The following is a 25,692-nucleotide window of genomic DNA, read 5'->3' as shown; positions in this document are numbered from 1 at the left end:
GATTATACCAAGGTGTTAAGTCATGAACAGAGAGAAAGTTAATCTTTAATGGCAGCAATTGTGGGTATGGTTGGTAGTGCCTACATTCAGTCTACCTGCTTGATAAATGTCTAGATCAGAATAAAATGTGGCTTTGCTGTATTATAAAATTAACTCTGCCTATGGACCTAGGAACTCTTGCAAGTCATTAGCTGGAATAACCACACACTGCTATTGTCATGAGAAGTTTTACAAAAGTTATATGATGCTGAAGTAGGGACACCACATACACATACATGGTTAAACAGTTTTGGATGGATGGACAATCCAGATGGCCTGCAAAATTCTACCTAAATCACACGCCTTTAGTGCAATAATATTCTACAAAAGTCATGTTAGATTTGTTTCACAATTGTCATTGTAAGAAATGAATATCATTCTCATTTCTGGATGGGAAGGCAACAGTTGGAGAACTTCCCCAAATGTTTAGGGCTGTAGTGGAGTTTCTCTGTATCACTGCACCAGAGCTACTTCAAAAATCACATATTTCCTACGTTGATAGCATTTATTGGCAGATCATGTGTTCCACAGCAAGAGAAGATGAAACTGCAATTCAGCACCTGGCTGAGGCCTGCAGGGAATTTCCTACATGCAGGTGCTATCTGTATAATAATGTATGACATGGCTTTTAATCAGATACAAAGGTTCTGATCTAAACATAATTATACCACTCAAACTCAAATAAATCACAAATCTAGACACAAACCTAAACACACTTTTTAGAGGGTACATGATCTCACTGAACTCAATAGGACTTCTTTCAAAGTATGTTTAGATCTTCTGCATGAACAGATTTAAGTTTTGTATTTTGCACCTTGTCACCTGTATTAGATCCTTCTGTAGTTAATTTATGACCTGAAATGTGAAAATTAAATATGCTCCTGCTCTTTCTTTATAAATATGGATTTCACATCAATGTTTTGTTTTTTTAAAAAAAACCCTTGAGACCATTTTTGATATATTACTCTTTAAAAGTTTATACAGAACAAGAGATGGAAAATACTATAAATGGTAGTTCAGGGCAACAAACTAAGCATATGCTGTGGGGGGGTATAGGGATTACAAAAGATTACCCCTGCCCCAATCTTTTTCAATGGATAAGATTTACCGGTACCTTCATACTGGCACCAAAGTGCTGCACACATGAACTTTTAGCCAGGTTTGTGGGAAAAGATGATTTGTAAATGTCTCCACTTCAAAATTATGTTATTGGAGCTTTCCTATATATTTTCCCACATGGGAAAATGAGAGAACTTTATCTTCTAAGAGGTGTCATGGTCTGTTACTGGCTACCATTCTTTGCTCCACCTTTTCTCTGTAAGGGGGAACAAGGGCGTGGTATGCCAATTTAAACATGTTGGTAGATGACCAAGAACTTACCTATCCGGTGTTACACATATCTGGTGCCTCATATAACCTGGGGCACCAGGTGCTAGCACACCAGTTCCACAGACCAGGCAGTGCTGCACTCAAACGCTATCACTTTACGCACAGGGGCAAAGGACATAACAATGGCAGGGGAGTACAATGCCTCATAGGCACACTGCTTTTGGTTTTTCTAGTATCATGTGGAAACGGGCCACAAACTATTTGGGGGGTGGGGCGGCTATGGTAGTTTAAAAATGTTGATTCTAACCCCCCCCTTTGTCCTTACCGCTTCTCCCATGCAGCCGCTGCTCACCACTAGCTTTTACTGTGTCACAAGTTATCCTATGGACTTATCTCTTAGACCAGGGTTTCCCAAACTTGGGTCTTCAGCTGTTTTCGGACCGCAATTCCCATCATCCCTGACCACTGGTTCTGCTTTTGCACAATGTTTGTGCTAATACTTTAAATTGTGAACTACTCTGAGATCTATGGATGAAGGGCAGTCTACAAATTTTAATAATAATAATAACGGGAGTTGTAGTCCAAAAACAGCTGGAGACGCTAGTTTGAGAAACCCTGTCTTTAAACCATTCCCCCTTCATTAAGAGAAGTGTCTTATCCCTTTCCTGGAAACTTCTGAGGCGTTCCTCAACGAAGAAACGGGTACTACTCTTAGGCCTGCTTCCCAAGTGGCCAAATCCTTACCCAAAAGACACCACACACGGGGAAGTCCTGTCTACGTGCCACACAGAACACGCGTGGAAGGCCATCCCACGTGACAAGGTGCATTCAAATCCCTAGTTTCGTATAGGAATTTCATCACCTCGGGTGGGGGGGGGGCGGAGAGCGTAGCTTTTGTAGTAGGAATAAACCGGGGACTATCCTGGCCTCAGTGGTGGGGAGGAGAAAGGAGCCTCTTCCTCCCCTCCAGGCTCAGATGAAGGGTCTCTTGCGACCCCCCGCGCCACAACTCGCTCTCCCAAGGACGTGTGTAAAAGGTTCCCTCCCTCCCAGCGTGTAAATAACGGCTCCCCCGCCCGCCCGCCCCGCTTCCCCCGGATGTCTCGGGAGCTCTTCTTCTCCCACAAGGCCGCTCTCTCCACAGCGGGGCCTGGCGTCGCCGCCATCCTCCTCCTCCTCCTCAGGCCCGCAAGCGCCTCCCGCCGACCGGGCTCCGCGCCGCGAGACTCCTCCGCGCCCGCCCGAAGAAGCCAGGCCGCGTTTCGCCCCCCTCAGAGGCTCTGGCGGACGGCAGGCGCCTGCAGGCCGGCACCGAGCGCTGCTCCCGCGGTTGCTGCCGGGCGGCGGCGACGGCGAGGTCACGACGGCAGCGGCGGGGTCAGAGGGTAAAGGTCGCTCCCCCAGCATCCTCCGTGCAGGGTGCTCAGCCATCTTGGATCCTCGGGACAAGAAAATTCATGCGGTGAGTTCGGCCCGATTCTCCTTCCCCCCGCCGCCTCTCCCCCCCGCCGCAGCCCAGCTCGGCAGCTCCCGGGGGAGCTGGCGGGCGCCGGGGGAGGCCTTTCCGACGGCTCCGGCCCTCTTCGGGCTGGCCGAGGCCCGCTTCATCCCGCTCGGTTTCCGTTTGCTTTTGTCTCTCTCTCTCTCTCCCTCTCTCTCTCTCTGAGGGAGAGGAGCAGGGAGGGGGGTGAGAAGAGATGCGTGAGGGGAAGAGGAGGAGGAGGGCGAGCGAGGCGACGCGCAGGCTCTGAGCAGGCAGCCCCGAGGCCCGGCCCGGAGCAAGGAGGGGGTGGGTGGGAAGCCCCGCCGCGGGAGGCGGCACCGCGGAGGCCCGTCAGGGCCGCGTCCTGCTTCTGCCCGGCCGCTCCTCCCCTGGGCCCGCTGCTTCCGTTCCCGCCGCCGCCGGCCGACTCGGGTCCTGCCTGCGCCTCCCGCCCAGCCGCCGCTCGGCCTAGTCGCGGCCGCCTCCGCTCTTCTCCCTCTTTCCCGCGCTGCTGCTGCCCTTTAGGCCACCCGAGTGCGAGCGCCGCGTCCCCCCCGATGCCTGAGGCTCCGGGTAAGGAAGCGACAAAGCAGAGCTCTCTGCCCCTTCCCGCCGCCTCGCGTCTTTCTCGCCTCCCAAGCGGCCTCGGCGGCCTGTTTATTAGGATGGAAGGCCCGGGATGGAGAAGGGGGGGGGGTTCCCTTAGCATTTGCCTGGGGGGGTAGTGGGGTGTTTCGCCGCAGCCGTACGACCCAGCGGTTGCGAACAGCCTCCTTCCGGCTCCCGGCGAGGTTTGCAGAACAAACTTGCGAGCGAGCGGTTGCGCTCTCTCTTCCAGGACGAGGTCTTTCTTGCGTGGATGGGCTTGTTTTTGTTTTGCTCGCTCGGGAGCGTGCACTGCAGTTCCCCCGCGGTAAACTGATAACGTGTTTGTTTGTTTGTTTGTGTGTGTGTGTGTGTGTGTGTGTGTGTGTAAATAGTAACATTGCATTTGGGGGGGTGGGGTGGGGTGGAAATGCAGCTCCCTGGAGGAAGTGGCAAGGCTGCCCTTTGTTCGCGTTGAAGCTGTGTGTAATAATGTGGCCGATCCTGTCAACGTTTAGTGAGCAGGAGTGAGGTTTTTGATGAGACTGAGATGGTTTGGGCCATTAAGGAGTTTTGATACCCGGCTGCCTTTTTAAAAAAAAAAAGAAAAAAAGTTCGAAGTTGAGGCCTTGCATGTAGCACATCTTTCAGCCCTGGCAAACTGCAACTTGCAAAACTGATCATGTTAGAACACAGTGGGTGCATTGAAGCTTCCCCTGCCTAGCCCCTGCTTTTTAAGCAAATATCATGGTGATTCTTACAATTGCATTGTGGTTCTTGAATTAATATATGTGATGTGGCATTCCTTAACATGCTCTTGTAAAGTTTATAGGGGAGTTGTAAGCATCCCAGGCAGCTGGTTGTTTTGGTCCTGTGTGGCCTGCTGGCATCTAGATTTTAGGTATAGGCTGTAAGATTCAGAAACAGTTTTGTGAGTCTGCTGAGCTTTCTACTTGGAATTTGTGTATTGTTTCAATCCCTAATTTACAGTTTGTTTTTCAAAAACACTTATGGTGAGAGTAATACTGAGCATTAATTACTTGTGAAATATTTGGGGAGGGGAGTGGAAAGTCAATCTTCTTTTGCTGCTGGTAATTAATTTAATCTGTACACACACACACACACACACACAGTAATCAACATTAAAAGACTACATAGAAGCTGTTTCGATATGATACACAAAATAATACATCTGATCATAAAGCACAAATCATTTCTAAAAACACTGTTCACTTCATTTACTATTTGGTGAAAGACAACAACAAACATTGGTGTTCCTGAAATAGAAATTTTCAGCTTTGATCTTAAAGATGTCATGAATGTGTGCAGGGAAATCTTTTAAATACCATTGTTTTAAGAAAAATCATTTTTAAGGGAAAGTTAAAGAGCAAATGTTACTGATAAGGCTGGATAATGAAAATTGTATAACTTATGACCACCAATAGATTTCTAATACAGTATGATGTAAAATGTCAAGCAGGTAATACCTTTTTCAAAATAATAATCAGAAATGGGTATTCAGCTCTTAATGAGATATGCATAGATTCTACCAAAGTTCATGTAGTGTAAGTTCTAAAAGCTACTCTGATAGTTGTTTGTGAGGGTGAACTTCTACTTCAGTGACTTCAGAAAATTGTTATAGATCATGACTTTCTTCTTCCTGTTGATAAAATATTAGTGATGTGGCTTTCTCAGAAAGAAATTGAATAGAATATTTTTCTGGAATTTTTATGTGTGCAAGTGAGGATAATTTCATCAGTAATTTTTCTGATGTCATAAAGTTTGATCTAATTACAGACTGTTTATTTTACTTGTATTTAGTGAGCAAAACTAAAAACTTGCCTAATATTTTTTTGCAACTGGGATCCATACATTTTTGCTGATGGACTTCTTAAATGGGAAATTTTCCACAGAAAAACAAAGCACTGGAAATTTTTCCAACCATCACCATTAGTTATGCCTTAGAGTAAAGGTTTTCAACCTTTTTGAGTCTACAGCTCCTTTGACCCAGCTACATTCTTTCTGTGGGTCTTAGGAGCCCAGTTATGTCACCCTTTGCCTGCAGAGCCAGCAGCCCCTCACCTCTTTTCAAACATGCTCCCTTGTGGAGTGTTCCCTCAGCCTCCTATCCCCTCTCCTTGGGAGTCCTGGGCAGCTGCAGCTGCCGCCCCTGTTCTCTGAGCTGCCCCCTGCCCCAAAGAGAGGTGCCTTCTCACACTGCCCTACAGGACTTGGGAAGCACCCCCTGGCCAGCCCCAGAGGCACCATTCACCTGAGGAGCATGCAAACAGGGGTGCTGTAACAAACAGTTGTGTAAGTCTTTTGGCGGCAGAGGCGCAAGACGGCATCAGAGGAGGGAAGAAAGGAAAAAGGGACAGAGGCCAGTGTTGCCTACAGCACCCCTGACTATCATTTAAGGCACCTCAGGGAGCCATGGCACACTGGTTGAAAACCACTGCCTTCGAGGTTTCTTCTCACTTTAAGCAAGACAAGACGTCTAGATTTATGTACTAAAGTAACTGCAGAAAATGGTTAGTAATTATCAGGAGTAGTCCTTAAGCTCAAAAAGTTGTACTTCAATGATGCTCCCTGAAAAGTTGTCAGATACACATGTAACTGAAGCAGAGGTCTTCTGATGTCTCTGGTGGATATTTTTATACCGTAAAGTTAGGTTTTCCATGGTGAGACTTGTGTATGGATTCACTGCACAAAATTTTGAACTGTTTAAAGACTGTAACCTTGAGTACAAACAACTTACCTGTTAAACTTGAGTAATTAAAAGTTGCATGGAGTAGGTGACATTTTCTGGAATTACTAATATATAACATAATGATTGATATTGTCCATCGTTATGGATTCAGAGCTGGCCTTTCTATAAATGGAAGGGACTGCAATCCATTGGAGGCTCCTGCTGATGGAACTGGGGAGCAGGCAGGTAGGAGGAGGCTGAACACTTCACCCACTGTTCTGAAGGGTCTCTCAGCTCTCTGGAACAGACTTTACATGAGAAGGATAGAATTCACAGAAAGCAAGAGGGCATCCTGTGAGCTCTGTTACACTCAAGGGAACTCTGGATCCAATTATACATTACTTGGAAATCATAAGTTGTGGCAGTTACTTCATTTGCAGAGCAGTCCTGTGCATGTTTACTCAAAACTAGTTCCACTGTTTCAGTGGTGCTTACTTCCATGTAAGTGTGCCACTTAAAGTGGCACATTACTATGTTCTACAATTTGCCATGGAGATACTTTCCTCTTAGCTTATTAAAACTGCAATTCTATGTACATGTACCTGGAAGTAAACCCACTTTAATTCAGTTACACTTATTTCTGAGTAAACATGCAGAGAAGTGCATTCCATGTTCAATAGAGTATCTGAAACACAAAAATTAATGATATAAAATCAAGTTTCTTTCAAGGATTCAAAATAGATATTCACAAAGTTACCACTCTGTGACCATCACTCTTTCTTTATTTTTTAAGTCCTTCATAAAATTGTTTGCAATAGTAATGCAAGTGTGAGTTTCTTTCTCTTTTTTAAAAGGCTGTTTAAGGCAACTTAAGATGAACATGTAATGTATATTTATGATGAAATTAATATATTAGATAATTTTGGTCTAATTATGTAATATTTACAGGCAATAAAATTCCATGTACTGATTGACTGCAGTTTCCCAGAACATGTATATACAGTAGATGCTTGCACAATAATCAAATATTATTTATGTACTACTTAAGTAACGTGTTGTTTACATGTTACTTTCACATGGAGTTGCTTTCTGTGTAGACAGTATATAATACTTGAGGCGGTCTTTGTCCTCTGAAACTCTCCTGCACTTCCTGGTTTGTTAAGGTATCTCAGCACACGTTGTGACACACTAGACATGAAATTTCATGAGGGTGAAGGCGATAACAGTTGTTTGTATAATGAAATGTCTTCATAGAATGAAGAAATAGTATTAGAATGTCAAAGAGGGTAGTGAATAGTCAAGTCAATATATTATGGAGATTCTACCCGTTTCTATATGTATGTTCACCTGAGCATTTTTAATTTATCACTTTAGCTTGTTGCTTGCTTCTGTTATTATGTGTGAAATACACTATATATGCCTGCTCAGAAATGAGCCCCATTGAGTTCAGTGGTGTTACTCCCAGGTGAGTGGATATAGACTTGCAGCCTCGGGTATTGATCATAGTTGATACTGTTATTGAAGTGTTTTAGTGATGAAATTGAAATGCTTAACAAGTAGCCTGTGACATCATTAAACTTCTTGGCACATTTGAACTAGCTTTAAAAGTCAAAATTGTACTTTTACAGGTAATAGAAAGATTTGTAACCTAATTCAAAATTTTGCATAGGATTTGGCCTCCCTGCAGGTTGCTTGTGATAAAAAGCTTCTCCTATTTATTTCCGAGTAGTGGACAATGCAAAGCTCTGACATCCACAAATAGTAGTCTTGTGTGTTGGGACTCAGATATGTCTGCCATTTAAACTTGCCTTTTTAGCATACACATACCGTTAAAAACTTGTTTACATTTGACTGGTAATATTTTTGTATATTAAGTACTCTCGAATTAGGTTATTGAAAAGCTAAACTAGTAAATTTATTCATTTAGATTTAAAAACATTACAGAACATCCAGTTTAACTTTATGTATTCAGGGTTGTATCTAACTAAGCCATACTCTGACTAGATCTACTGAAATAAATGAGCTTAAGGTAGCCATAGTTTTGAATGGGTGTGGTTAAGCCACACTTGTTTAGATACCACCCTTGGTTCTAAAATCAACTTTGGGGCTTCCTGTGATTTTATTTATTACAATAATTGATATCCCATCTTTCTATGGAAATTGTGTGCCGTTTGGTTGTTACAAATAACAGGACAGACTTTCTGATCAGAAAATATCTGATTGTGTTCTGCCAGGTGATTATAAGCTACATGCTTCCTTCAAACAGTTCTGGGTTGTGAGGAGTTGATTTAAGGGTTGGACCTCTTCTCTGGATAAAATTGTATATTAGAATTCTGTTTTCATTTAAAAAAATATCCATCCTCAAACTAAATAAATCTGTAGGCCTTGAATGCAACTGATTTGGAGAGCCTCTGTCCATAGCTCATACAATTTCCTTGTCTTGGCAGAGGGACTATAATTGATGATTTTTAAAACAGTTATTTGGGTTATGAAGTATACAAATGCTAGGAGGCTCTTTTGAACTAAAGTATGTAAAAACAGAATCTGTTTATAATGCTGCCAGGTAGCCAAATGAACCTCTGCCTGGCCTACTGGTGTGCTTTTGGTATGCAATATGCAGATACACCTTTTCATAGTATAGAGGTAGATGTTGTCACCTGCTCATGCCTGCACATCCAGTTTCTGTTAGAGGTACAGAAAATGGACAGCCCTGTGTTATCACTGTACATTAAAAGGTAATTTTGAAGATGGCAGGTTTTTATATTTCATGTGACCTTGAAATTGGTTGGCATTGTTAAGTTGCACAAGAATAAAAGGAATGGACTCTCTAGGTACCAGGGAGAGAGTAGTGCAGAGTGTGTATAGTAAAATTTAACAAGAGACATTAGTTTTTAGTATCTTGGAAAGCTTTAAGTCCAGGGTTCAAAATTAGCAGGGCGCCAGGTGAATTTTGCATCTAAAGATTCTCCATTTGTGAGAACCTAAAAAAAGTCTGGGTGCTATTTTTTGCACCTGGCTGACATTCAAGGATTACTGAAATGCATGTGCTTTAAACCTCAAAGTATATGTTAAGGTTAGACAATATGTCAAAGCGTTTAACAATAAAGAGTAGAGTGTTTGGAAAAAATGAAGTATGGTATCAATATTTTTATTGTAAACACCAAATTAAACATGTATTAATAATTTCTGCTAAAAACTGATATTAACAATGTGTCACTTACGTGAATTGCGTATTAGTTCATGCTTATCAAAATAAATAGGGTTGCCGACACCCCCCCCCCATGGTGACTAGACATTCTGTTTTGACTCCCACAACCTAGGTCCCAAAAGCCATTTGACTCCTAGCTTTTCTATCCCACTTTCTAACACTGTTCAAGCCCATTAGGATTTGAAATATATTTGTTCTTATTTGAAATAAATTAATTAGGAATGTGTATTTGGATTTCATTAATGAAATCAATCTGATATGAAAACACTTTCATCTTCCTAGAATAATAGTATAAAGATGATATTGGAACTTAAAATATGAACATTGCCTTCCTAGAGCACATTACCGAACATTCAAAAAGGAGAGATAAAGTAATCATGGGATACTTCAGCTACCCTGAAATCTGTTGGAACTCAATCTCAGCCAAGAATGTAAAGTCCAACAAATTCCTCACTTTCTTCGCTGACAATTTCATTTCCCAGAAGCTTGAAGAAGCAACAAGGGGATCATGTGTCTTGAACCTAATGGAGGAACTGGTTGACAAAGTGGAAGTACTGGGAACCTTGAGAGGAAGTGATCATGTCCTCTTGGGTTTCATGATAGAGGCAAGGGAAAGCTGAGTGTAGTTGGACATGCACCCTGGACTTTAAGAAGGCAGATTTCAAAATGCTTAAGTAACTTCTGGGTGAGATCCCATGGTCAGAAATATTCGAAGAGAAGGGAGTCCAAGAGGAATGGGAGTTACTTAAAGGAGATATATTGAAGGCCCAAATGCAGACAGTTCCAACAAGAAAGGAAAGTTGGAGGCATCTAAAGAAACTAGTGTGGCTACAGATGAGCTGAGATGTAACAACGGCATGTATAAGAAATGGAAGAAAGGGGAAATCACAAAGTAAGAATATACATGAGCAGCCAACAAATGCCGGGAGAAGGTCAAGCAGACCAAAGCTCAGAAATTAGCTCAGGCCTTCAAGAGAGGTTAAAAATAAATTTTTAAGCTTTCTTCAACCATGTTTGAAAAAGCGAAAGAAAGAAAGAAAGAAAGAAAGAAAGAAAGAAAGAAAGAAAGTATGTATTAGGTCTTCTGCATGGAGAAATGCTCTTCGGTGGCAGAGAGAAGGTGGAACTACTCAACATGTACTTTACCTTTGTCTTCACTTAAAAGGAAAGTAGTGCCCAACCTGGTGATAACATAATAAATGATGCAAGGAGAGAGCATCAACCCAATATAGGAAAAGAGGTGGTAAGGGAACACCTAACTACTTTAAATGAATTCAAATCTCCAGGACGTGATGAGCTGTATCCAAGGGTACTAAAGGAGCTTGTGGATGTAATCTCAGAGCCTGTCTAATCGTTGAGAATTCTTGGAGACAGGTGTGGTCCCTGCAGATTGGAGGCAGGCAAATGTTGTCTGCATCTCCATAAAGGGGGAAAAAGTAGACCTATGTAACTACTGACTGGTCAGTTTGACATCTGCACTAGGCAAGGTCCTAGAACAGATAATTAAATGGTCTATGAGCACTTAGAAAAGTTGTGATTACTAAGACGCAAGGATGGGTTTCTCAGAAACAAGTCATGACAGGCAAATCTCAATTCTCTTTTTGGAAAGAGTTACAAGCTTGAAGGACCAGGGTAATGTTGTAGATGTAGTGTATCTTTCTTTCAGTAAGACTTTTGACAGAGTCCTCCATGATATTCTTGCAGAGAAGCTGGTAAAATGGGGGCTGGACAAAGTTACTGTTAGATGGATTGGTAGCTGGTTGACTGACCATACCCAAAGAGTGCTCACTAATGGTTTCGTGTCATCCTGGATAAAAGTGAAAAGTGGGGTACTTCAGGGTTCTGTCCTGGGCCCATTGTTCAACATCTTTATAAATTACTTGGATGAAGGAATTGAGGGGATGCTCAGCAAATTTGCAGAAGACACCATTCTGGGAGGGTGTAGAATACATAATCAAGGATTCAAGATGACCTTAATAGATTGGAGAACTGGACCAAAACTAACAAAATGAATTTCAGTAGGGATAAATGCATGGTTCTACACTTAGGCAGGAAGAACCAGCTGTACAAATATAAGATGGGGGAAACTTGGCTTGCCAGTAGTACATGTGAAAAGGATTGAGGAATTTTAGTTAGGCCAAGAGCTAAACGTGAGTGTGATGCAGCAGCAAAAAAAGCTAATGCTAGTCTAGGCTGTACCAACAGAAGTCTAGTGTCCTGCCTGTTCAAGAGAAGTAATGGTCTTGCTGTATTCTGCCTTGGCCAGCCCACACCTGTAGTGCTGTGTCCAGTTTTGGCCACCAGAATTTAAGAAGGATGTTGACAAGAAGTTACAAGAGAGGAGATTCAGACTAAGCATCAAAAAGAACCTTCTGACAGTAAGAGCTGCTTGACAGTGGATTGGGAGCCCCTTGGAAGGTGGAGGTTTTAAAGCAGAGTTTGGATGGCCATCTGTGATGGATGCTTTAGATGAGATTCCTGCATTGCAGAGCGTTGGACTAGACTAGATTCATAAATAGTGAAAAGAGTTGAGAAGCCGCTTTCATTTCATTCAAACCTTCCATTTTCTGAAGACCTTGAGGCTTGCCGTAAAAATTCAGAATAGGAAGCAATTGGTCTTTCATACACAAATACTGTTTAGAGAAATAGAAGAAGTTATACTGTTGTTTTAAGAAAAAATATATTTACTGGGATTGGAATAGAATTAATCATCATTTACTCAGTTACGTTGATGCTTGCTATGTGAAGTAACAGTGGATAGAATTATAAAGTGTATTTGATATTCAAATTTATTGCAACTTCTTAATTACATTGTGGTGGTGTTTATATCTTTGAGCCTTTTCTCCAGAAATTATTTTTTTTATGTTTATGTGTGAAAATGCTTCTAAGCTCAGATAACATAACATACTTTTTGTTTGTTACAATGTTGATCTTTTCTATTATCTTTTCTTTTTTAGTTTCCTAATTGTCAAATATATATATATGTACCAGGGGTTGTAACAACTTACATCTTCATCTTTGGGTAGTTGTTGTTTCAATAAAACAAAGGCAAGTTATATTTTCACAAATTTACCATACTTAACCACTTTTATCAGCTGTTATACGTAATAGGTGATACCAAACTAGAATGCTCAGGAGTTCCACTGAAATCAGTAGGATTTATTTTTGGTGAGTCAGTTCTGAGTATGACTAGCAGTGGATATCACCCAATATATTTCATGTTCTTGAAGTACCAGAAGAAACTTAGCTACAACTCTAGTTGGAACAGGCACACTTTAAAGGTGAAGCTGGCCACATTCCCACTGAATTTTTTGGGCGGATTGTGTCAAAGAAAAAAATACCATCTAGTACATATACCTTTGGGAGATGCTAAACTTTTTAGTTTAAATTTTATGAGCAGAGTGTTTACCTGGAAATAAGTTATTGGAGCAGTTTGTACAACAGTTGTTCGTATGCTGTATTGAAAATAGTGCAAAATATAAGAACCACTGTATTACTCATTACTCCTTACCCCAATAACTTAAAGTGGTTTGGTCTTTGCAATCTACCACATTCCTTAGCTTCTCTTCCCATGTGGTGTGAGAGGGTGCTTTTATAGAATTAAAACTAAAATTTACCTGCTTTTGTACAATTGTACCATTTTTCAGCCAAGAAAATACATATGCAGAATAAAGAGGAAAGGAAACAAGCATTGAGAAGTAGTGTATAGATATACTGGGTTATTTCATTCTTTGTGTCCCTAATCTTTACAATGGACTAAGGGCTTTACAATGGACTAGGGACGCGGGTGGCGCTGTGGGTAAAACCTCAGTGCCTAGGACTTGCCGATCGCATGGTCGGCGGTTCGAATCCCTGCGGCGGGGTGAGCTCCCGTCTTTCGGTCCCAGCTCCTGCCCACCTAGCAGTTCGAAAGCACCCCTAAGTGCAAGTAGATAAATAGGTACCACGTTATAGCGGGAAGCTAAACGGCGTTTCCATGTGCTGCGCTGGTGCTGGCTCGCCAGAGCAGCTTCGTCACGCTGGCCACGTGACCCGGAAGTGTCTCCGGACAGCGCTGGCCCCCAGCCTCTTAAGTGAGATGGGCGCACAACCCTAGAGTCGGACACGACTGGCCCGTACGGGCAGGGGTACCTTTACCTTTACCTAAGGGCTGTACTGCTAGGTTATTTGTTCTGCCTGTATAAAATAGTAGCTTACAGGGTTTTTTTTACCATGAAAACTAGTCTGGAAGAGTTTATCAGTGGGCCAGTGGACTGTACAAATGGTGGACTGTACACATTTTCTTTTTGTTTTGTTTCAGACGGCACAAATCATATGCAGCAAAAATTACTCCTTTGATCAGACAGTTTAGACATGTAGTATTCAGCTGGTGGGTTGGGACTCATTGCTGGACATAGTCTGATCAAAGGTAGGTTACAACAGCAGCACTACTTTTACCTTTTACAACAGCAGCACTACTACAAATGATAAAGAAATTAAGAAATGGATCCTCAGATGGATGTCAGGGTAAAGGCGGAGCCTGGGTTTGAAAAAAGTTGAAGACTTCGGCCATAAGGATTCAGATGATCTGAGTTGTTTTGGTGGCAAACTGATTGCAGAGCCTTACATGACTGTCTACAGTTATCTTCTTTCCAGAGTGGACCATGGGTTGGATGAAAGTTGTAGCATCCCTTTCTGTATCAGAATTCAAGATTTTGTTATTTCCAAGAGTTGAAAATAGGTCGAGCATATCAATCCTAAGAACTTTCCTGAAGAGAACTTGTTTTGAGGCTCTGTAAAGTAGCGTGTGTTTGCAGTACTTGTTAGAACATGTTTGAGAGAGGCTGGAATTCAAATTTTGTGCATGATCTTCCTTATGCTGATGAACCTGTTGAATATCTGCTTGAACCAATCTGCCTTTTGACGGTTTAAGTGAGAGCATAGACCATCATTATGAGTGTGTTTGTATCATTTGATTTGATATTGACTGCACCACCAGCAAGAAATGTATGCAACACCACCTGAGCATCTCCCCTCTCATGTTTACAGCTCAAGATCACTTTTATGTCTTCCCCTACAGTTACATTGAAAGCGTTTGGTAGTTGATTGTATATAAGATAAATGAGGCTAAACTACATGTACTGTTATGATCATCCCAGATTGATCAAGTGAGTCTGCCTTGGAATCCATTCCTCTTCTATTCCTAGTCTTGATAACATTTACAGCTGCTTCCTTTTAAGTCCAGTGCCTTTAAGGGACAGCTTATGGAGTTGCATAGAACAGTCATAGTGTCAGCCTTCTGCTGCAAGGTTTGCTAAACCTTCTGATTCTACTCCAGGTTGAACACACCATTCTAGTTCCATGAGTCCACATTGCTCACGAAGAAGCATTTAACCACATCATGATAATGTGGAAATCACCCACATCAGTAACTTGAATATGGCTTATTTTTCTAGCAATTTGGCTCCTAGCTTTTATATCTCACTTTCTAACACTGGTTCCAAACTGTGAGTGTTGCCACAGGGAAGCCCTACATATAGTACATTGCAGTAATCTAATGATGAAGTACCAATGCCTGAACTATTGTAGTCAAGGTCTCCCATTCCAGGAATTGTTGTAGCTGTTGCACCATTTGCAGCTGGTAAAAGGTGCTTACAGCCATCAAGGCTAGCTGGATTTCTTGTGACAAAGCTGGATCCAAAGAACACTCAAGCTATGTTCTTTCTCCTGCAGGGGAAGAGTAAACCCATCTAGGACTAATTTTCTGGACATAGGAGCCACTCACCCACAGTGCCTCAGTCTTGCCAAGATTCAATTTCAGCTTGCTTTATCCATCCCACCACTTCACCAGGCATTGGTCCAGGGCCTGCCTAGCTTTGTTGATTCAGGTGTTATGGAGAAATGGAGCTGAGTGTCATCAGTGTATGATGTCACCCTGCCTCAAAATTCTTTTAAAGACTGCTCCCAGTGGCATCAGGTAAATATTAAGTAGCACTGGGATTAGAGTAGTGTCATAGTGTAACTGCTTGAGGCCCCCAAAAGTACTCTTTTAGCTCTGTTCTTTGGACTCTGTCCTGAAGGTTGGACAGGAACAATGACAATTCAGTTCTTCCAGTTCCCATTCCATAGAACCAGTCTGGGAAGATACTATGGTCTATGGTACCAAAATCCTCAGAGAGCTCAAGAAGCAGGAGTAAGGTCACATTCCCCTTGTTCCACTCTCTGGAAAGGTAATCTATCAGGGCGACCAAGACAGACTCAGTTCAGGCTTGGCCTGAACCCAGATTGGAACTGATCTAAAGAATCTGTGTCATCCAACAATGCCTGCAGCTGTCCCACTACAATCCTGTCTGCCACGTCCCCCAAGAAGAGATATTTAGTACAGTGGTACCTCTAGTTACAAACTTAATTCATTCTGGAGGTCCGTTCTTAACCTGAAACTGTTCTTAACTAGAGGCATGCTTTCGCTAATGGAGCCTCTTGCTGCTGCTGCACCGCCGGCACATGATTTCTGTTCTCATCCTGGGGCAAAGTTCTCAACTCAAGGTAACTCTTCCAGGTTAGTGGAGTTTGTAACCTGAAGCGTTTGTAACCTGAGGCATTTGTAACTCGAGGTGCCACTGTAATTATTCCAGTCCAAGGGGTCCAGAGCTGGGGTCTTTAAAGGAGAGGCTGCACCATGGGAAGTGTTAACTGTGCTTTGGAGCTAAGCAGTCAAGCCTTAGCTTTAATAAGCCAGTTGGGGACAGGGTTAGGAGGGCATATGGTTGGATGTATTACTGCCCCCACTTTGTCCACATCAGTTGCCTGTACAGGCTGAAACCGATCCACAGCACAGCACCAACTCTGGTTTTGGATACTTCATCTGGAACTACAATAATTGAAGAGTCAAGGTCACTCAGAAGTCAAGCAACCCTATCCTCAAATTGTGTAGCCAGTTGGTCACAGCAGGTCCTTGAATGCACCAAAGTTCCATCCCTAGAGTGGGAGTCAGTAACCTCCAGACTGAAATAATTTTGCCAGCTTGCTATTAGAAGAAGCAATCCAAGCTGTGATATGAGCCTTCTTTGCAGCCTGTACTGCACCATGGTAGACAAGATTATGCCCACTGACAAGCCTTCAGTCTGCTTCAGAGTCAGACTTGCAGCATTTGCGCTTTAGTCTTCATCTAGTTTGCTTCATGGTACGAAGCTCTTCAGAATACAAAAGAACCACTGGGGCTCCACAACGGCAGTAAGGACACTTAGTAGTGATCATGTCAATCACTCATTTCAGCTCACTATTTCATAGTGAAACTGGGGCATTGACAAGATTATCAGCTTTCTCTTCTGAAAGATCCCCAGTTCAGATTCAGGAACTCCTCATATTCCATCAATTCCTGAGGATAGACCATTCAAAAAGGCCCATGGCCTTGTGAGGGAATAGCAGTAATTAGTCTAATCTTCACCAGGTAATCATCCAACCAGGACAAGGAACTGCATTGCACCCTGTCACAACTTTGTTTCACTGCTCATCACTTGGAGTAAAGACTACATTGAGGGTGTGCACTGCTCATTTTGTTGGACTAATGACTGAGACAGCCCCATAGTTGTCATGAAGACTATAAAGTGCTGAGCAGGCCTAACATCAGTTTCTGCATGGATACTCCAAGTCCTCCAACACCATGCGAGATACAGTTTTGGCCAGCTTTGTCGGGTACATTTGGGCAACAGGAGGCTTGATAGACCACAGCACCCCCAGTCTGTCCAACACCAGGCTGAGACCCTCTAAAACTTAGAGAGTACCAACATGAAACTTACTCAGGTTTGTAATTATTCTAATGTAGGAGCTCTCACCCGGTTGTTGAACCCTTGTAATGCATTTTTATTTTATAATTTAGCAATAGTAGAGCACCAAAGCTACAATCAAAGCAGACAATGCCAAACTCATGAGAATGCTGCTTCTTTTTAGAATGTGTCAATAAAGTAAATTTAATTTTCCTGCTTGCCCTTTCTTCATCCATTAAAAATTTATTCCTGAGCCACATTCTAGTCTCCAAAGTTGAGGATGCCTAGGGTGGAGTGGAATAGATGGTCTTGTGTCACAACTGTATGTTAAAACCACTCCTGTTGTTATTGTTTTCAAAACAATGTTGTAAGAAGTCTGCTCCCAACCACACTGCAGGAAGAGAGAGGATGGTCTTACAGAGTTCATGCAACTGACTTCCTGGTCTTTTGTGCCAGATCATTGCTTTTCAGCATGGAAGCTGATTTTCTTCCCGTGCTTCTGTTCAACATCTTTCCACTCTTTGACATTTCTGTTTCAGCTGTTTGCACTGCTAAAAAGAGGCAAACTGCTTTAAGGTTAAATTTTAAAAGTTGAAATAGATAAGGAGGTTCCATCTTCAGAACAAAATTTTAAGAAACCTTTGGCTCTTCAGGTATTCTCTCTATATTGCAGTTGTCTCAAAAGCTAGCTAGAAGTACAACAGTGAGTACCGGGCTATTGTGTAGATCGCTGAAATGACACGAACTTTTTAAAATATATATAAAAAATAGAACTGTATAGAATAGAATAGAAAAATAGAAAAATGTAGAACTGCTTCATGGAATATCACAAATATAGTTTCTATATATTCTTTGGAATCTAAGATAATGTCTGCATGTATGTCTTGCTTTCTGAAGTCCTTCATACTTTTCCCCATTATAGTGATACTGTTCTGTTCTCATTCATCTAGGAGGAAGTAAGGAGCTTAGATACTAACAGAATATCTGACAACAAGAGAAATTCATAAGATATTAATCCTGCTGCACTTGGGTATCAGCACTAATGTTTTTGTTTTTTTAAAAAAAGTTTGGTTAGTTTGGAGGTTAAAAGTTGGCTCTCCAGAAAATTGGTTTGGATGAGAATGAGGCGGCACTCGAATGTCCATGAGATTATAGAAAATGAAACTGGGAGGTAACCACTTAAAAACACAGAAGTAGATTTTTTACTGGAAGTGCTGATAAATTTAGGTACGTATATTGAAGTTGGCTTTCTTTTTGAAAGGTCTAGCTTTATTGGAAAGTTATCTTTCTAAAACGTATGCTTATAGTTTTGTTTATTAAAAATACACACAAATTTGTAAAAGAGTCCATAACTTGAGATAGACATCAAATAAAATGTTATTTTTAAAAAGTTGTCTTCTGTTTACTATTGGCAAGGATTTCCCTTATTTCTAAATGTTAAGAGACAAAGATTAATTACTGGTAATTAGCTTCTGCAAAACTCCTGTTGACAGGATGGCTTGGAGAAGAATTTCTCCTAGGTTGAATTTTCTGTATTGCTGTCTTCTATTTACTTTATTAGGAAAGTAAATTACATTTTAATTCTTTGTTGTGTGGACAGTAGGGACATTTCTATTTTTTCCATTGTCTTGTTCCAGACATCTATTCAAAATGGAATCAGTTAGCCCCATCAGTTTAAAACAGTTGCATGTTTTTGAAACCCCATTTTACTTTAATTGTCATAAGTGCACATATTGTTTAGCTGCAATGTTTCATGATTGTTAAGATTTCTAAGGAAAATACCCAAAACTCTTGAAAACACTTTGAAATATCTGAAGGTAAACTAGTGTTATAATTGTAGGCAGTGACTTAAACTTGAAAACTACAAAATAATTTAATTATAATTAATCTTTCAAAAATACGTATTTTAAAATGGCTTTCAAATAGCACTGCTACACTCATTAAGTTCCACTGATAAGACAAGTTTGAGTTAAGTGTGTGCCAGATTATGACAAATAAGTTCTACTTTTTATTAACAATTTTTAATTAAATTTTAACAGTAAGAAAAGCAAAGAACAAAATTATTGTTAATTACAATGATAAATAACTCCTAAACCTCTTACCTTAGTGAGGGTTGTTATGAACCCTTGCTACTTTACTGGTGTTGTTGTGCACTCCAGTGGCTTTTGGAAATACTTTTGAGCAAACATGAAGCATCATATATTCCACGTTCTCTTCACAATTGTGGGACCAATTGTCCTGTGGTGTTTCACCTCCCACCGCCATTTATAATTTCTTATAATTTACATTTAACTTACTAAGTTGCTTTACTGCTTTTGAAACGAATGGGAAAGGGAAGCTCTTAAATGCCAGAAGTAACTGGGGTCTGTTCTATTCCCATCAACTTCTCAAAATAGGATAGAGAAAACAACAGCATTCCATCTGTATAATAAATTCTTCTTCTTCTTCTTCTTTTTTGGTAATACCACTTAACAGGTACTGGAGGGTGGTGGTGGAAGGAATTAGATCTGTACAGTCCTGTATCAGAAAACAAAGAAACCCCAATACAAAGCATTGCAGGAGTCTGTTGAACTCCAGGAGTAAATTTTGCCTAGGGCAGTGATGTTGAATCTCAGGCCTCCCTGTGCTTGGAACTCTTCCCTAAGAAACAGACCCTCACTTCCCATGCACATCTCTCAACAGCCATGCTTCACACACCCCTTGAATGTTTTTGCCTAGTTGGAATTCTTCCTTGAACTCTTGTTACTGCCTGTTGTTTGCCTGGATGGAGGACAGAGAAGTGTATGTGAGCGTATATAGAAACTAACTTACTGTACGGAGGTAATTTTTACTTTTATTGCTCTGTCCACTTTTGCCCCTGGCTCCGCCTGCCACTTGCATGTGACTCTCAGAAGGTTGCTGTGAAGGCACTTGGGCCGAAAAAGTTCCCCCTCTTCTGCCCTTTGGGACTAATCCTACTCCTAGTTGGCCTTTTCTGGACGTAAGCATTAACACTCTCATAATGAAATCAGTTATAACCTTTATTTGTAGCTAGAACTTTAATGGGATCTTTGGACCCCAATATCAGATTGTTACCATTAAAAAATAAAAGTGTTGAAGGGTTAAAATTGCATGGCAGCATTACGCAGCTTGAAGTGACACTTGCTTGTTTTTTGGTTGCAGTTAACACAGATAAGAAGTACTTCCAAGTAACTCACTGCATTTCTGTAAAAAGTGCATATAGGTGATAATTTAACCATAGCTTAACTTCCGAAATAGAATTGCAAGAGTTATATTGACATTAAAGAACAAAAAAACTTCCAAGAAAGTACTGTATTTCATGATTCCTGCATTGCAGGGTGGGTGTGGGTGTACATGACCCTTATGGCCCTTCCAACTCTACAATTTATAATTCTATTCTGTGGTTCTGTGTATAGCTGAGGGTATATAAGTCCATTTTCTGAAAGCTGTTAACCTATCACACTGTTTGAAAAAGTCATCCAAGCCTCTGGAGCTGATTTAGAGAACAAAGGGTGCTGCATAGGGAAGTGAAATCACCTCCTTTCCATCAATGAAAACTTCTACTGGATCAACTATCCTGCTAAAATCTGAGATATTGTTCACAGTAGCATAACTGATGCTGGAATCTGGTCCCACTATCTGAAAGCACGTCCCACTTAACACAGCTAGGCTTACTATTGAGTAATCACTCATCCTTGGGACAAAAGTTAAGGACTTATTATTGCCCATCTTTTCTAAGTGAACAATTTTGAAGTTAATATTAAACTCTACAGTTCATTCTTTAGGCTGAAGTAACTGTTTACATGAACATAGACAGTGTTATCATTGATGAGGACAAATCTGCTTGCATTAGAGGAAGTGATGGAAAGGAGAGGCACTCCATTAACTTCTCTCCCTGAACTCCGATTTCAGCTGGTCATTAGAAGAACTATGAAAAACTATTTGTACCTGAGTTAGCTTGTTTTTCTTCTTTCCTCCTCATCACTTTTTCCTTTTGTGTCACATATTTTAGAATTATTGTGAGTCTGCAGGCAGGGGCCACCTTGCTTTTTGGTTTGATCTTATGTGGGCCCCTCAAGGAGCCTTTTCAGCAGAAGAGTAAGGTAAACATGCTTTAAAGCAAGAAAAAAGTATCTTAAGAGATATAAAAACTATGCCAAGTAAGTAGCTTTATTGAGTATCTTTGGAAAAGCAAACATGTGGAGGGCAATTGCTTATCAGTGAGGTTTACCAAATAGTTCATACAATAGTAAGCAATGATTTTGGATTATGAGAATAAACTATGGTAAGCCTCAGGTTCTCTTCCTTCCCATCTCCCTTCCTTTGCATGTGAGCGTAGAGATAAAGAGCTTCCACTTTCTGTTTCAAATAACCTGCAGCTTCCCATTATGTCTGAACTTTGCAAGCGACAATTAATTCTAACTGGTTTGTTCAGGGAAACCAGGATTTAAGTGTGTCTTCAGATGCTGATTTCTTTGAACTTTGGGCAGGGTTCAATGGGAGAGCAACAGGTTTGCATGCAGAATGACACAGATTCAATCCCCAGCTTCTCCAAGTAGGGCTACTAAAGACTCCTGCCTAAAACCAGGCATAGACAATACTGGGCTGGATGGGCAGCCATCTCATGTTTCTATCAGTCTTAGAAACTCAGATGTGTAAGCTAATCGCCAAATGCCAGCTTAAACCTCAGTTACTGTCGCCATCATGGAATGTCTAGGCACCATTCCCCCCCAATAGAATTTATTTTCATTTTTATTTCTATGCTGCTTCATATTTTAAATCTCACAGCAGTTGACAACTTCCAGAATAAAATATATCCAAGCTTCAAGGAAAAGATTTCAGATCCTTCTCTAAGGTACATTTTGCTTTCCCCATATTGATTTACCGATTCAATTTATAGAACTGCCCCATAGCAGAAGGACAGTAGGAAGCCAGGGTGGTTTAGTGGTTAGAGTGTTGGACTAGGACCTGGGAGATCAGAGTTCAAATCCCCACTCAGTCATGAAGCTCAAAAGGTGACCTTGGAGTTGATCGCAACCTCTTCACCTGCCTTGCAGGGTCGTCGTAGGCATTAACTGATGAGGGTGTGTGTGAACAATGTCCTTAGAGCAATAGGTAGGAGATAAATGCAATAAATAAGCTTTTCTGCTGACCTTAAGAAAGCTGAAGATGGAGGTGTCTGTCATCAACCAACATCTGTACTAACCAGATGAACTATTTTCCTGACTGGTTAATACAGTGGTACCTCGGGTTAAGTACTTAATTCGTTCCGGAGGTCCGTACTTAACCTGAAACTGTTCTTAACCTGAAGCACCACTTTAGCTAATAATGGGGCCTCCTGCTGCTACTGCACCGCCGGAGCACGTTTTCTGTTCTCATCCTGAAGCAAAATTCTTAACCTGAAGCACTATTTCTGGGTTAGCGGAGTCTGTAACCTGAAGCGTATGTAACCTGAAGCATATGTAACCCGAGGTACCACTGAAATGTGATTTCTGTCCCCCATAACATAGGGTTCCATCGTAGCTCAGAATGCATTGCTTGCTAGCATTCAATGCTCCCTTTTCATTTATTTTAGAGAGAATCCCTCCTAGAGCTTGTTTTGCTTTATATCTTTGCAGTCCACTAGCTCAGACTTGTCTTTAATCACTAACTTGGAAGCCATAGGTAACCAGGAATCCATTCAGCTGAGTGAGCAGATTGGTGGAGGAGGGAAGAAGTGCCTGGTCCCTCCATCATGCTCAGCTCAGAAAGTAGTGAGTTGGAGGAGAGAAGTCCCCTCCTCTGTGCCCGGCATTAAAATGGATTAGGCTGCAGGACAGAGTTCTCAGCCTGCTGAGAGCTGGCAGACCTTTTTTGAAGGCCAGCAACTTTTGTGGCCTTATTAATAGAAATCTCATACTTTTATTAATATATCTCAGTGGAGAGAGAGGTGGAAGGAAAGGTGACACTGTTTCATTGAATCTATTGCCACATCTATTTCCTCAGATGTCTACTGTACCTTCTGTGACCCATTATGTTGTAGTCAAAAAGAACTGACACAATATAGCTTGTTTAATTGTAATTTGAGAAGCCACTGGTAGAAACGCCAGGTGTTCAGTGAACACATTACTGAGTTAACAGTATTTCTTTTGAATATTGGTACTCTATAGTGAATGTGCCTTTTCGTGGAAATGCCTGGATCCTTTCTGTATATGCATCCTTGGTTTGATCTTATATATAAATGATCTACGTGCGATTAATACAATATATAAAGTGGGGTGAAAATTATTTTAACAGGCCTCTTTATGAATTGACAAATGGCTAAAGAACAGCAAGCAGAGAGGAAGGAGAAATGGACATTTCTCACAATGGAGAGATGTAAAAAGTGATGTCCTCAAGGATTTGTATTAGGATCCCTGTTCTTTAACTTGTTCATAAATTACCTGGAGGTGAGCAGGGAGGTAGACAAGTTTGCTGGTGACACCAAGTCATTTGGGGTGATAAAATAAAAGGGATTTCAAGGCATTCCAAAAGGTTCACTCCAAACTGGATGAATTGGTATTTAAATGGTAATTGTGGTTCAGTCAAATAAGTGTAAAGTGTAAGTGATGGGGCCTTCACTTACAAGGAAAGGGATCCTGGTGTTGTCATAGATAGCTCAAGGAAACAGTTGGCCCTCTTTTTCAGCATTTGTGAAAAGACAAAGTCTGTGGCTGAGGATCATTAGGAAAGGGGTGGAAAATAAAACTGGCAATATTGCAATTCCTTTATAAAAATATATCGTGCAACCACAGCTGGAATACTGTAAACAGGTCTAGTTGCTGCATCTTGAAAAGAATATTATAGAGCTAGAAAAGGTGCAGAAAAGGGCCACCAGAATTATTAGGGTGTGTGTGGGGAACAACTAGCCTCTAAGGAAAGAGCTACAGCATTTGGGTTTTTTTAGTTTAGGAAAAAAAGTGAAGGGGGCCATAAGTAACGTGTTGCTCCAGCCCCAGCCCACATCCTCTGGCATTCACAGATGACTTTGAGGAGATCTCAGGTCCACTTCTGAACTTGCACTGGGATTTGCAGGTGTGTCTGCCTGCAAAGGTACGGTAAGTGAAGAACTCACTTTGTGCTGTGTTTTGAAGACCATCAAAGGCAGTGAGAGGCTTGTTTAAAGTGTAGGAGGCTTCCACCTTAAGAGTCTTCTGTAGGTTTCTCTCTTTGGGGAATGTACATATGATAAGACATTCATGCAAAAAATGAATTTAAAAAGCAGTGTTAGGATGAATCTTTGGCATGTTTAACAAGGAAAGAATATCTCTTGTTAATGAACCAGACAAAATTGTTGTTGATGCAGACTGTTCTATTAAGTGGCAGTCCTAAAATTCTGTTTTCATCAGAATTTGAATTGAATGTTAGTTGCACTTCACTTCATTTCTTTTATTGGTGTAGGGAGCCATAGTAGAAATTGTTTCATAACTTTGCTGCAGCATCAGTTAAAATGTTTATTCTGAAATCTGCTATATTATTTGTATTTAATTTAGTATCAGCACAAATTGATTCATCCAGATTTTGTAGTAATGGGAGAGAAGTCCGGAAAGCAGTTTCCCATCCACCCCTTTTTATAATTTAACATCTTTTGATGTCCTAATGTTCTATTGGGATTGCTATATTACATTACATTATTAATTGTGTTAGAATAACAATACAATTTTCTCTAGTTTGTCTTCCCATTGGCCCCCAAGTGGCAAGCTGACAGCAAAGGCAATGGCAAGCCACAAATACTCCTTCTAGGCTGATTATTTTAAGCTTGCTTGCTGATTCTAGCCACATAGGCAGCTTTTCAAATGAGTTTAGCTATTCCAAAAGCTGTTCAGAAATCCGTGTTAAAATTCTTTCTCACGGATCACCTATTGTAACCAATGACTTTGCAACATACTTAAACCACCTTGGGTCATCTCAGGGTGGAAAATTAAAAAATAAAAATATTGAATATTGTTTTTCATATGTGCTGCATGTGAGTTGAGTAAATATTACTCCTTTCTTTATTTCATTTACTTGATTTGGTTCGCATATTCTAACCTGCCCAGGTAGGAGTAAATGCCTTCCTCTGGAATGTAATTGATTTCCTCTTGTTGCCATCTTGGATGTGAAAAGCCAGTTCAGAAAAGTTACCTGGGTGTGAAAAGTTCATTTTCAAATAAATGAAATAATTGTCTGATCCTTCCACTTCCACTTGATGCAGCCTAACATAATAAAAAGTTTGCAAAATAACACATTCAAATACCATCTCTAGCATAGAATATTTTGCCATATTGTATTCTGGGTCTAAATACTTTTTTTTTTTAAGGGGTTTGTACGTGAACAAGTTGCATAGATTTCTGCAAACACCGTGTATTTCAGGCTTTTGTCATTGTGCAACGAAGAGGAGGGGCATGCTGCCAAACTCCATCCCACTCCAGTGCATCACTTTTTTATTGTTTTCAGCCCTCCATGAGTTGGGTGGTCACGTTCTGAAACAAGGAGTGTCCTCTACTCTTGGAAGGGGGAAAGTGATCCGCTGGAGGGGGTGGAGCATGGCAGTGTGCCCCTGCTTTCCTTTGTGCAGTATAAGCCACATAGGGCTGCCATACGTCCGGAATTTCCT

General features: G+C 41.2%; 1 protein-coding gene across 5 annotated transcripts in view; it reads left to right on the top strand.

Annotated features, from left to right (window-relative positions):
* The first annotated feature begins 2,705 nt into the window (after positions 1-2,705).
* CNOT2 (CCR4-NOT transcription complex subunit 2) overlaps positions 2,706-25,692 on the top strand; it is a 54,998-nt gene continuing 32,011 nt past the window's right edge. The window contains exon 1 of one of the 5 annotated variants that reach the window (XM_080972021.1): positions 2,706-2,830. The gene's annotated coding sequence lies outside the window, so the exon portion shown is untranslated. Of the gene's footprint in view, positions 2,831-3,289; positions 3,425-25,692 lie in introns of those variants that run through there. The other 4 variants (XM_080972015.1, XM_080972020.1, XM_080972018.1 and 1 more) reach the window with 4 other exon arrangements.

This window comes from Podarcis pityusensis (assembly GCF_964106645.2).
Source record: "Podarcis pityusensis genome assembly, chromosome: 10".
Lineage (NCBI taxonomy): Eukaryota > Metazoa > Chordata > Lepidosauria > Squamata > Lacertidae > Podarcis > Podarcis pityusensis.
Note: the sequence above shows the minus strand (reverse complement) of the source record. Positions and strands in the feature narration are given on the sequence as shown.